We start from the raw sequence: 11076 nt of genomic DNA, 5'->3' as shown, positions 1-11076 counted from the left end.
AATCAAAATTTCTTATTCATATCTCAGGAAAGATTCGGAAATCCAGCAGAAATATTCAACAGTATAAACAGCGTTGGCAGATTATTATCTGCTATCATTCCCAATCCCGCGAATTCGAAACGGCAATTAGATTCCTTTCAAAAACACAATTTCAACACTGAATTAATTTTATTTTATTTTATAAACTTAAATTCCTATGCAAATAAGGGACGTGATTTGACAGTCAGTGATCATCCCCCTTGACTTACCGAGAATGATGACGCACCGCTTTGATGTGCAGCCTTTCAAATTGCCCGCCTTTTCGCATGCGCGGTAGATCGATTAGCGCACTTAACTCGTCTAACGACCGTCATAAGCTTGTGGAAAAATTCGTTTTTAAGCACGACAAAATTTTCCGTCCTGCTGTCCATTTCATTTCGATTTCCACACTTGCATCTTCACGATTGAGATTTCCTTTTCATTGTACTTAACTAGATAATTCTAATAAAACTTACGTTCTAAGCTTTAACCATTGAAGGTTCAAGGCGCAAGAAACTAGTTTGCGGATAATTATCAATACTATAAATTTTCCGATTATTGCAACATTAAATCAATTTCTTCAATTTACTTTATTATTCTGGTTAAATTTTTCACTCGTATCAAGAAGATATAGCATGAGATAAGAAAAATGAAAAAAAATTTAAAAGAACGGTAAAGGATTTTTGATTTCCTAGTTAGAGCCAAGTAATTTTCATCTTCTACCCGGAACAATATTTTTTGTTAATGGTAAGAAACGAAAATATAATCACGGGCTGTGTAGCAGCCAGAACTAGAAGTTACTCTCGGTGCAGCATCACGTCGAAATCCCATCTACGGGTTCTACCCTTGGTATAAGGCTTGCTCGCTATAAATAGTTATTTAAATGGACTTTAAGAGTGCCGGCCAACAAACGGTGTATCAAAATATAGCTCAGTTGGCTGGTCACGGCTTGCGGTCGGATCTCCGCTGATTGGAGGATTATTTGGCACAGTGTCCAAAATAGTCCCCTGCGCACCTCGCCCTCGGAAATTTGCTCTCTCTCTCTCTCTCTCTCTTGCTATCTATCTATCTATCTGTCTCTCTGTCTCTCTTTCTCCACGAGCTATTGTGTCTCGCTATTTCTCATCCGTCCCACTCTTTTCCCCTTCCCCCCCTCTCTCTACCTCTTTCTCGCTCACGCTCTCTATCTCTGTGTTTCTTTTCTCTCGCTTTGATTTTTCCCTTCTTTCATCTCATCTTTAAAGTTGGCCTTTCCTAATGACTCATTGTCCACTGTTTCATCTCAACTTCTTCGTCGTACCGGGAGTAAATATTTCAAAGCTAACCTATTTCCAGCGCTAATCGCGACGACAGTAATTCGTCTGTTTCGAAAACTCGTAGATTTGGCCAAATCGTGAAGTCTGTAATTAACCCTAGTTAAAAACACGCCCCGGTTGTCAAACGCCGTGAGATTATATTGTGTGAAATAAATATTATCAGTGCAGACCAACCCCGGTCTTCAAGGTCAATTCAAGCTGGAGCTGGGAAAGAGGAATTTTCACTTGCGAAGGTAAGGATATGATTATGATTAATTTTATTCATTTCGTCTTCTAAACTCATCGCGAAAAAATTGGAGCACTGTTTTCAGTACTTGGATTTTGGTTTAAATTGTTATTTCAATGAAACAATACAAGTAAAGTCGAATTTTCCTTTACTATTGTATACATTTCATCTGATGGAAAGAATTTCTACGAGTAGTTGGCAGAAAAAGATGGTGAATTTCAGGTCTTATATCTCGTTAACCAATGATCCAATTCGATTGGAGTTGATTTTATTCAAAAGTACGTGGATCGAGCTTCATTTATATATATATATATATTTTTAATCAGCATCAATCAATAGGAAGCATTGTTATTGATAATAACGTCAACAATCTCGTTCAGTGACAGGTTTTGCAGTGAGCACGATATTTCAAAAACGTTTAAACAAAAATTGAAATTTCGTGATAGTAATATGAAACGGTTTATCGAGTTTTTTCACGATTTCACGTTTCCTCTGTCATAACAACTTTTGTCAGTTAGATGAAGAAGCAGTAAACCTTGGACGGAAAACCGAATTCCACTTCAAACGGTCGCCATTTCGTTGGAAAAGAATGTCAGATAATGGGAAAGAAGATAAAATATCCGTGAATACTATCTCCAAATTTGAAGTAAATAGGTTCTTATCGTGAGCAATGCAAAATATGTCGGTAAGCAAAAGTCAAAACGTTATTGTCAGTAAGAATGCTTCCCAATTATTTATTTCGACGAGAAATTTATTCAAATAAAACTATTCTACACATTTCGAAATGAATCTAACCCTAATCGAATTTCATAATTGGTTGTCGAGACATAATGTCCCAGATTCCAGTCACTTTTTCAGTCGACGCCTTGCATAACATACCCTTAAATTATTTTTCTCGGATCAGTGTTATTCTTGATATTTACGAAAGAACATAAATTCTTTCCGATTCGTTTCTCATTCATAAATTCAAATAAGTGAAAAATCCAAGACATTAGCCAATTTTTTCAAAAAGCGCGCCACGCGCTGCTGTTTACCTCGAGAAATGTCAGATTATCTGGCCGACTGGGGAAAGCAGGGATTCATTCAAATTGCCGGTGAATTAGCCCGCGAGCTCTCAAAATCCATAAGATTCAATCAAGCTGGGACAATGGAACTGCGACCTCGCAGCAATTATCATCAACGGAGGCTGTGTTTGATTTATTCACCTGTCCGCACACACGATGCTCCGGGACTCGGTAAACACGTAACTCAATCTGGCCATGCCCCGCATCGTGTCTACGGTTCCATCTGCCATATAGATACACGACAAACTACATAAAGCATGAAAGGAATTATTCACTAATTTCAACCAGTCGCCTAGTTGTGCATGAAAATTCTCCACTGCATTCGTAAAAACCTAACTTTCGAATATTTTTTATCAGGAATAATATAGTTTGGATCGGTCCAGATCACTTTTTTTTCATTATATCACTACAGTATTTATTGGATGAATCTTAAATTATATCCAAGAATTTTCATTTATTTTTATTCTTTGACAAAGATTCTGCATCCTTGACTCCAGGTAGATGCACGCTGTTACAGACTTTTATTTTATCTTGTTCGGTTGATTCGGAGAGTTCGTGAAATTTTTACGAAATTATGCGGTCGTTTTTAAAAATTTCACAACGCGTGAAGGCAGAAAAAAAATTTGTAATGTAAAGCTAATTGTTTTCCAGTTCAACTATACTAATTTTCAAACTTTTCCACGTGATTAAATTTCAACGGTATTAATCTGCACCGTAGTATTTTATTTTAACCTTACTAATTAAAATTTAACAAAATTAACCAGCCATTTCGTTTGAAAGCTAAATTGGTTTATTTCAATTTCATTTTACTTTTCGTTTCTCCACTGAGAATAAATTTCATCGACGATTAAACCTGAAGTCGAGAATAAATAAGCGATGTAGGTGGAAGCAATATTTTATTTCCGCAATCCAAATTTACCGTCCGATATTACATTTTAGAAACGATAACGGCCGGTCCAATAAAAACAAATGGTGAATACGGGGTTTAGAAAGTGAAATCTAACGAATTTTTTAACTAATGAATGATCAATCCGTAGAATTTTCCATTGACTGGGTAAAAATTCATTTTATACTCAAAAAATTGAAAATAGTTTGAGTACGAAGTATTTGGTAGTCATTCAGTTTAGGATACAAAATGGGATATTAAATGAAATTGCCAAAATGCGATGATAAAAAGAAATTCATCACATCAAAGCAAAACTGCACTGATTCTAATAAAGAAACGAGAAAGAAGCTCCACAGCGTAGTTGAGCGAATCAATTAGTTAATGAAATCGCGACCACTCGCGGACTATTTTTTTCATCCCTTTAATGGTATTCTGTTTCTCTTTTACTACATTCTCTAATAATTTGACTAATTGCAATACGCATACATCCACGGCACTTACTTACAATTCAGTGGATATTCAGATGTGGATATAATGCAGGCGTATGACGGGGGATGGAAAAGAGGGCGGTAGAAATAGGCGCAAGAGTTCAACGCTGCAGGGTTTGGGGTTGGTGGATGCACGCGTTTCACGGTGTGTTATAAGTGAAAGCCTCCAAGTTTGCAAGTGTGCGGAACGAAGGATACTGAAAGGCAGGTGGAGAACGGCTCTCACGGAAGCTGCGCAGACGATCAATACACCACGTGGTGTCACACGTCAGTCTCACCAACGTGACGTTGGCATGCCCTCCGTTTCACCGACTCCATACGGCTCGCTCCATATAGCAAAATATGCTCCGAAAGTAAGCGGCGTGACTCGCGGAAGGCTGAGCGGCCGACTGCGCATGCGCGAGATATTGAAACTCTATTGGCCGGCGGGATCGTATGTAAGGCAGTGGTGCCAACTTGACTCGGAGCGGGGCGTTAACCTTTAAAGTGAAACGTGTGGTGTTTTGTGCTCGCATGATTTCTTTTTGCGTGTATATTTTATGAAAAAAAGGCACACGGCTTCTCCCCACTGCATGGATAAAAAATGAAAAAAAAAAACAATACTATAGGATCTTCAATTAGAATCCTCGAAGAACTGGCCAGGGTTTTTTCAAAATTCTTCGAGTGCCTTAAATGGTCAAATAAAACCAAGACGCGAAAATCACGTTTCAGTTTAGAGGTTAAACTCTCACGCGACGAGTGGTGGATTGAAATTATGTTGTTACGGTGACTCAAAAGTTTGTCGAGCCTTGCCGAAATCGTGACATTGACTATTACTCAGATCTGCTTGGCCTTAAGAATGCGCATCACTTACGTTAACTCCGTGAACCACGTTTGACAGCCGAAGCTAATTAAGGTGGCCAACCTGCAGAAAAATTCGACGAAGCTCGCGCATGCGCAGTTAAGCGTTGAATCTGCTGACTTTCAGCCCATTCTTTCATCATATACGTGCACGAGTACTTATACAGACGTTTGATTCGAACAATCTATTTGCTGGGTCTAGATATATGTGTTCGACGTAGATACAACAATATGAACAAGAATCTGGTAATCATAGTTGAAATATGTTTGTCACCATACGGATTGGGGGGGAAAATTCTTTGAGTATGATTCCTATTTATTCTATAAAATGATTCAGTTTTATTGGAATTTAGAAAAACTGTATTGTGTCACGAACATACTCGTTTGGTACACTGCTACAATACTCTGACCATATAATTGCTTCGAATCGAGCAAATTCGAATAACGGGCTCACGAACATCTTCAAACAATAATGATTCGTCATATTTTGGATTAGTTTTCACAGAATTCAGTAACACGCAACCTTTTCTCGTCAATCTAGACTCAATATACCACAAATTAATTATTTAAAACAATTTCATTGGTAACATTAGGAAATGTCTGGCAAAAATTAGTCCTGTCTTTGAATAAATCAGAAGTAGCACGCAACTTTTGAGATCCTTGACTCCTCGATTATAAACGACTTAAACTTTAATAAATTTCAAGGCAATCGTGTCTTCTGCAAACGAAGCAGATCACCTACAGTATTTGTTATTTCTTTTAGTTTCACTTTATGCTCGTGTTTTCTGGTACTTTAAGATTTATTCCAACAACAATTGAAAGCTCCATTTCGTAAACTCCTTTTCATCGCATCTTACGTAATACATCAAATATCCTTTGAAATGGGGGATAAATTTCCCTCACACAATATAATTTACGCGTCACAATATGACGATAATAAAAATCACCAGCAGATCACTTTTTACGTGGGCAAAAAGGCACCGGTATAACACGTCCCAGCGTGCCAAGAAGATATAGAGTGATATACACGTCATTATACTGTCAACGTCGTCGCAGGCTAGAAATTTCATCACCTACACACCGCGAATACGGGCGAAAAAATTTTCCGCCAGCATGTAAGAGCAATCTGATGAATAATATTTAATATATGTAAGAGCAATCCATCAGCAATCTCCATCCGGCACTGCAGATTTTCACGGTGATAAAATTCTATTTCAATTTGTTTTCTCAGATAATCTCTATTATCTAACACTTATTCATTTTTAGAGAAACGATTGCACAATATTCATGTCATTTTTTATTCATTGTTATCTACTATATTTCTCGAAAATTGCGGATTCCGAAAATCGTTCACATCATTTGAATTCTGTTTTATCGTCAACCGATTTTTATCTATCGTATTCGAAGTTTCAGATTATTTTTTGTTCTCCCGATTCTTCCGCTAATTTGCTCGTTGTTATAATTGCTACTATACTCTAGCCTAAATATATTCTACAATACAATATGATCAATGAACTTTGCCACAAAGATTTCGTTATCTTCTGAGTTGAAAAAAATCGATTTATAATTTTGTGAACGATGTTCCATAAAAAAAAGATTGTGAAAACCCAGAAGAATTTCAACACATGGAGGTAAGGAGTGTTGAAGTTTTTATTTTAAACGCAAAACATGGTGCTGTAACTTTTTTTTCTCACATTATCTCATATCACTTTTCTTTTCTTTTTTTTTTTCACAAACACTTGAGACCGAAACGAAATTTTTCTTTTCTGAAAGAAAAGGCAATTTATTTGCCGGCGCTCTTTTTTGTTACATCGGTTTTGAGAACAGCCTTCGCGCTACGGTGCGTAAGTCGAATTCAAGTCAATATTGATTTCCATTCGAAACCCCCGCATGGCAGTTAGACGTATAATGTTGAAGGTAATGCTGATGAAATCAAATTACTCCACGAAATCGACGGCTGTCCCAAAATACACGTCAATCTAATCTTCCCCGAAAACACTTGCGATCCCGGTGAATTGCCGAAACACTTCCAGACATATTATCAAGCTTAGTAAAATGTAAAAGTTTATACAATGTAGGATATGATACCTTAATTCAAAAACTTAAATGGATAGTAGAATCAGGGTAGAATGAATGAAATTGCGAGTTTTTGAGGTACCTACTTGAAAGTTATTTGTGTTGACATTTCTTATTTTCAAAATTCAAGAGAGAGATAAAGGAACGAAAATTACGTCTCTCCGATATACTGAGGTTTAAGAATCTAGAATAAATTATACGTTGTGTTGGGGTCACAGAGTGAAGTGGCCGTGCAACCGATAAAGTTTACAATATTCATTCTACAGAATTGAAAAATAAAAATAGTACTACAAATTAATTTCAATAAATGCCAAGCAATACAAATTTGACCATGAAATCTTGTCTGACTTGAAAAAAAAAAAATTACCTCAAAACATAACCTACACTGAGAAATATTTCATTTGTTACAGTAACTAGAAAAATTCAGTAAAACAGGTATCGTTAAAAAAACTGTGAATAATCTTGGAATTACAAAAAACGAGGTACACCTAACTATTTTGCGCTATCGTCGACCCTTTTTTGGTAATTGCAACGCAAAATCAGTTTGTGAGGTTTACTCTACTTTTTTAGTTTAATAAGGCTTTAACGTCAATTTATTGCCGCGCAAGCATTAAATTTTCCCAAAAGTTACAAGAAAATATAGCAACAGTGATCGTAACGAGAAAGAATAGTAACGGATACCAGACTTTCCGGTAAGGGCTAGAAAACTAATTTTCATTTCGTACCCAGTACTATATTTTTGGATTGTGGTAAAAAATGATAATCGTAGTTAAAAATTTCTCCAAGTGACAGTCAATTTGAGAATGAAAAATATCGAAATCTTGAAAGCAACATTGACCCAGTTCGCAGCAAGAAAGTTCCACGCGTACCGAAAATATATCATCCACCTCGGCGCGTGGGGGGTTGAAGGGTGTCGTGTGTACATTATCGCGGGGCATTTCGGCGTGCCCGTTGAGCGTAATACCTACACGTGTACGCCACGACCCGGGTAAAACAGGAGTTCAGTTCACCCGGTCTCTGGTGTAATTGGATAGAGTACCGGAATACAACCGTATAACTTCCTGCGCCACGCGGTCCGCGTCATTTTCCAACTTGTATTACACTCACGTGCGATATCGCGGGGTGCACAAGAGTGTCGGCTGATCGTCTGCACCGCATTTATCGAGCTTCGGGACGCAGCGAGGAGGGTGGAAGGCAAGGTGCGAAATTCGAAACGTTTTTTCGTCGTATTCGGATTGTCGCTTGGCGATGCGTCAACTGGCGGAAAGAAATAAAATTAATGCAACCAGGCTTGCAGCAGACCGTTGACCGTGTTTTTTCACGTGTGGATAGTGGAACAGGTATATTATTGATTGTCACAGCTGAACGGAAAAGAGATTTTTTTTTTTCGACGCTTCGATTTTTTCCGAGAATATAGAATTGACGAATAAAATCATGATTGTATTGGATTGGCTCTAGTTTTTATTTTACTGCAGTTTTGTAAGAGGGAGGATGCTTCCTAATGTAATCGTGATTTTATTCTCAATTTTTCGTTCTCAAACAACAAAATTCCCGGAAAAAAATAGGGCAACAAAAAGAAAAAAATAATCTCATGTCAAGCTGTGTAGTATTTTTATTTTTTTTTTTTGTTAACCTTTAGATATTAAAGAAATTATCGAATTTTTCATATAAATAATGCTATTTGAGTCATATATATATGAATATATGTGTGATAATGTCGATAAAATAAAGTCCTGGAGTCAATTTCGAAAACCTAAACTTTCAAATACAAAAACCACTGTTGACCAGCGTTATGCTTAATTAATTTATGTGGCTTGAGTAATTTGGGAATCGAAGAATTACGATTTGCCTCCACTAAAATTAAAAACTCAGGTTACGTGATGATAAAATGGTGACGAGAACCAGCTTCTGACGTCATGAGGACATTTTCCAATAATTTTCCCTCTTCCTATTTCGGCCAGAATTTGACTCAAACTTGAAAATTGAAAGCAGCGATTTATTTTTGGGTCTGTAAAAGGTTTACCGGTTTCGCCTCGTCTCGTGAATTTCTGAAATTATGATCTCAATTATACATTTGAAAATACTTCATTGCTGGCTTTTTAAGATCTTGCAACATGGTAACCGCGTTTCAAAATATTTTACGTTTGCGTCGTTTGATCGATTTTTTTGCGGTAAAAGAAGATTGATACAGAAAATTTTAGTGGAGTTGGAAATATTCTACCTTATGCAGACAATTCAATTTCTTTCCATTTGGCGAGTAAGTTATTATTGCAGGGTTGTAGAAGATTTCGGAAGATTTCAAAAGACTACAAATCATTTGAATGTGTTTCTGTAATTTCGAAGATTTATTGAAATAGCTGCAATTTTTGAAAATTTTACATCATTCGAAGAATGAAATGATTCAAAGTGATTTGTGTAATTAATTTCTGGGAATTGGAAAAAAAATTACACGTGATTTCAGTGATGCCCAAGATTCAATGATGTTTGCAGGATTTCAAACGTTTTCAGAAAAATTCACAATCTGATTTTGTATTAGGTTTCAAAGTGTTTCAGCAGATTCTATCAGATTTAGAAATATTTTGTCTGCGATTAATTTTTTTCTAGGAATTGAATAAATCGTCGGATTTCGTCAGTTTTACAAGAATTAAAATGATTCCCGAAAAATCTATCGATTGATTTTTGACGATTTCCATGGATTCCAAAAGATTCCATGAAATTCGGAAAGATTCATGCGAGATTTCAAATATTCAATGAACCCGAGTGACTTTAAACCATTTAAAAACATTGAATGTATAGTTCTCACATGCATATTTACAAAGATTTCATAAACGCGATATTAAGGTTTCGAATGAAACCGCAGAATGTTAAAAGATGTCATCCACTATGCATGACTCAAATTTCTAAATCGATCTACCGTTCACAATGTGTGCATCTGTTCCTTGAATATCAAGCTGTTGAAGAGCTCACTTGAAATATTCACAACAAAATATCTCCCTTCTCCTTTTTTTTTCGTTAGATTTTTTCTTGTGTTTATTTTTTCCTTCTTTTTTTTCATAAGCACGGTTTTCAGTTGGACGGATGGAGAGAGAGAAAGAAAAAGAGGAAGATAGACAGAGAAAGAGAGAGAGAGAGTATTCGTGCGTGTTTTTTCGAGTGTTGGAATGGAGTCTGGTTTTCATTCGGACGGATTTTCCGGAATATCCGCGGCAAGATTCCCGAGATATGAATCATTAAAGTCAAGAATCAAGATGGTATTTGAGAATGCGAGATGCCGCGCTTTCCTTTCACCCTTCGTCGACCCTCCGCATCTCGGCGAAGATTCGCTATCTCCACAGTCTCTCTTACTCCTCTTTCAAACTCTCTTTCTATATCTCTGCACCAAATTCAACCGCAGTTCACATATCCGCAGGAAAAATATTCGCATACTTGAAAAGTGAAAAGGCGTCGGATACTTGTGAAAAAACAGACCTGAGTAATCCTTAAGAATATCCAAATACATTACATTTCATTCGCATCGCTATTTTTGTTGCCAAATCAATTATTTTATTCCATTTTATCCAGAAGTAGTAGAAATCGAACTATCATATCAATATGTCTAGATCCATTGATCCGGTAAAGATGTTTAATTACAGTACATAAAAAGTAAATTATTTTTCAGACGCAAAAAAACTAATCGTTAAATTTGTAAATTCTGTTCACGTAATTATTTCACTAGCATTTTGATCCAGCGAGACGAAAGAAACGGCAGGGATTTAGGCAGCAGATTTCAAGATTACCTCAGCTTTGAATTGAATTCACAAAATTTCAAAAGGTTAAATCCTCCTTTTATAAACAAATACCTCGAAAGAACATTTCCGCAGAATTTCACGCATCATTCAAGATTTTGGAAATATTAAAACATTTTGCAAGTGTAATCGTTTCGAAAATTCAAAAACATGTACGCGAATCAACTAACGATTTCCTGAATTTATGAGATTTATAAGACTGTCAAAATTATCGAAGAAATGCAAGAAATTTTAAGTCACTTTAGCTTATTCCAAAAAAAAAAAAAAAAATGGCGTTACTTCTAATTTCACGATATTCTTCACCTTAAAATTTCACTTGATTTCATCGATTTTATAAAATTTTCGCGTACCTTTAGTTATCTTTTACGCCTTGAAAG

At 36.3% G+C, this 11076-nt stretch overlaps 1 protein-coding gene across 1 annotated transcript in view; it reads left to right on the top strand.

The window, feature by feature from the left end:
- The first annotated feature begins 1300 nt into the window (after nt 1-1300).
- LOC107224541 (poly(rC)-binding protein 3) overlaps nt 1301-11076 on the top strand; it is a 121354-nt gene continuing 111578 nt past the window's right edge. The window contains exon 1 of the mRNA XM_046738358.1: nt 1301-1567. The gene's annotated coding sequence lies outside the window, so the exon portion shown is untranslated. The remainder of the gene's footprint in view (nt 1568-11076) is intronic.

The sequence above is a fragment of the Neodiprion lecontei genome, chromosome 4, assembly GCF_021901455.1.
Source record: "Neodiprion lecontei isolate iyNeoLeco1 chromosome 4, iyNeoLeco1.1, whole genome shotgun sequence".
NCBI lineage: Eukaryota > Metazoa > Arthropoda > Insecta > Hymenoptera > Diprionidae > Neodiprion > Neodiprion lecontei.
The sequence above is the reverse complement of the archived record's forward strand: the minus strand, read 5'-3'. Positions and strand labels throughout refer to the sequence as shown.